This window comes from Bos taurus, unplaced genomic scaffold, assembly GCF_002263795.3.
Source record: "Bos taurus isolate L1 Dominette 01449 registration number 42190680 breed Hereford unplaced genomic scaffold, ARS-UCD2.0 Leftover_ScbfJmS_2189, whole genome shotgun sequence".
Taxonomy (NCBI): Eukaryota; Metazoa; Chordata; class Mammalia; order Artiodactyla; family Bovidae; genus Bos; species Bos taurus.
Window position 1 is genome coordinate 29,900 of NW_020191269.1, and position 3,215 is coordinate 33,114.

The window sequence follows — 3,215 nt, forward strand, 5'->3', positions numbered from 1 at the left end:
CACCTGTTATAAATTAAGAGAAAAGGAGAGTGGTATATATTCAAATTATACAACTCTAATTAGAATCCTACATTTATGGGCTTTGTAAAAAGAAATAGTCTACACTGTAAATATATAGAAATATGGAAGAAAAAAATTGGATATTTACACACACAGGTGACACCACCCTTATGGCAGAAAGTGAAGAGGAACTAAAAAGCCTCTTGATGAAAGTGAAAGGGGAGAGTGAAAAAGTTGGCTTAAAGCTCAATATTCAGAAAACGAAGATCATGGCATCCTGTCCCATCACTTCATGGGAAATAGATGGGGAAACAGTGGAAACAGTGTCAGACTTTATTTTTTGGGGCTCCAAAATCACTGCAGATGGTGACTGCAGCCATGAAATTAAGAGACACTTACTTCTTGGAAGGAAAGTTATGACCAGCCTAGAGAGCATATTGAAAAGCAGAGACATTACTTTGACAACAAAGGTCCATCTAGTCAAGGCTATGGTTTTTCCAGTGGTCATGTATGGATGTGAGAGTTGGACTGTGAAGAAAGCTGAGCACTGAAGAATTGATGCTCTTGAACTGTGGTGTTGGAGAAGACTCTTGAGAGTCCCTTGGACTGCAAGGAGATCCAACCAGTCCATTCTAAAGGAGATCAGCCCTGGGATTTCTTTGGAAGGAATGATGCTAAAGCTGAAATCCCAGTACTTTGGCCACCTCATGCGAAGTGTTGACTCTTTGGAAAAGACTCTGATGCTGGGAGGGATTGGGGGAAGGAGGAAAAGGGGATGATAGAGGATGAGATGGCTGGATGGTATCACCGACTTGATGGACATGAGTTTGAGTGAACTCCGGAAGTTGGTCATGGACAGGGAGGCCTGGTGTGCTGGGATTCATGGGGTCACAAAGAGTTGGACACGACTGAGCGACTGAACTAAACTGAACTGTCTAGCTCTATATCCTGAAGGACCCTGGAAGCAATGACACACTAGTAGCAAAGAACACTCCAGACCCAGATCTCAAAGTTATTTTTTTTAACATACACAATTATTTTTTTTTTGTGGTGAGAACTTTTAAGGCCAACTTTCAGCAGCTTTCAAATATGCAATAAAGCACTATAACTGTGGTCACTCTATCAGACATTACATTCCCATGACTTACTTATTTTAGGGAAGTTTGTCCCTTTGGCCCCCTCCACCCAGATCCTGACTTATTAATATCTTTCTTCTCTAAAAGGAACCAAGGTTCCTTGAAGAAATGGCTGGTTCCAAGGTTGTGGCAGTGTGTTTTAGCACCTGATAATCACCTTTTTTAATTGCAATATAAACGCCTGACATTAAGCTTTGGAGACATACACCTCAAAGCTATCCATCTCCAATAAACATGAGTCAGTTATACAACCAGATAAAGAGCCAGGCCGCCCCACCCATGCAGTTCCCTTTTTCAGAAAGTGCTGGTTGACTTGATAACAGACCATCTCACTGACTACTTGCTTCTCCCTTCCTGCACTTTAATTCCCGCTCTTATTTTTTAAATTCACCAATAGAGTGAACCTGCTAAATCCTAGCACACCCCACCTTCAATACCCAAAAGGCAGAACACCAGGTCCAAGCTCTTTCACTCACTAGTTTTCACAGTCTCTTTCTCTCTCTCTTTCTACCTAGGACCTCCTTATGTAGCTCCAGGCATGCCTTGTACTCTTCAGGTCATGTGAGTGATACACCTTGGCATTTGAAAATTCCCTGATGGTTGTCACTGAGATGTGTCTCACAATCCTAAGAGCCACAAGAGCCAGTCCAACTGCAACACTGGCTCCAGAAGGGGAATGCCTGTGGGGGCTGCTATAACTAGTACAGGCCAAGATGAGCAGAGCTCCAGGCATTCCCACCAACCGCATCACTATCTACAGGCTGAGACCAACAGGCAGAGAAAGTAGAAGATGGACCTGGTGGAAGATGGACTTATGCTAAAAAATAAGGAAGCACTCAAGGAATCATGAGGATGTGTAGGAGGACAGAGAAGCCAGCTTGAATGGCTCTTGCTAAACAAATCTGGGATTCTTTAGGCATCAAAATAAATGGCAATGAATCACAATCTATTAAATAACAAAAGGATCCATCAATCCATACTGCTACATATACATGAGAGAAGGGAAAGCTCTTGTATTCAAGAATGCAAATAAACAGAATGAACATGGAGTTAGAAAATTATCAATGGAAGCTAAACCTAATGGTTGAAAGTTTGATGTGCAGCATGGTATTCATATAACCTCAAATTATCTTTCTCCAAATTACTTATTAACTATAAAATGAAATGGGCTTCCCTGGTGGCTTGGCTGGTAAAGAATCCACTTGCAATGTGGGATACCTGGGTTCTATCCCTAGGTTGGGAAGATGCCCTGGAGGAGGGAACAGCTACCCACTCTGTTATTCTGGCCTGAAGAATTCCATGGACTGTATAGTCCATGGGATCACAAAGAGCTGGACATGACTGAGCAACTTTAACTTCACTTCATAAAATGAAAAACAGTAACTGTATAGAGGATTCCTCCAAACCCTATTAAATTGATTATGTATTAGTTACATGTTAATAATATGTGGAAATAGCCCAAGGATTAACACTATTTTACTGGGTAAGGAAATTTCCAAAGCCAGACAATAATAACCCATGAGCAGAGACCATGTTTCTCTTATTTATTGCATTATTCCTAGTACAGTATGGGTACAGAGGAGATGTTTAAGAATTATTTTTTAAGTAAATGAATGTCTATGAACAATTAAAGAAGGAATAAGAGAGACTGAATTTCAGATTTTGCTAACCCTGGTAACTTGGCACTTCTAAAGAATTCCAGTCCAAGAATCTGAAGACTGGACCCAAGCACTGAGGACCCAGGACCTCAATTGTCCTCTACTCCAATTTTCCACTCCAGGTGAGTATCACCATGACCCTTAATATGTTGCTCTAAATTTCCTTCTAAAACAAAAGCATTTGTCTCTGTGCTTTAACCACTTAACAGATTTGAAACACCTGGGTCATTCATCCTACAGTTATTCCCTATAAGAAATACTCAGACAATTAGCAGCAGGACTTACTCTGAAAGACCCTCTTTAAAAGTCTGCTTGCAGATTTTTATAGTCAGTGTGGGTCACTGAAGACCAATTAGATGTCACTGGCATAGAAACTACAATTTGGGGAACTTAACGGTTAATTTGAATTTGTAATTTGATT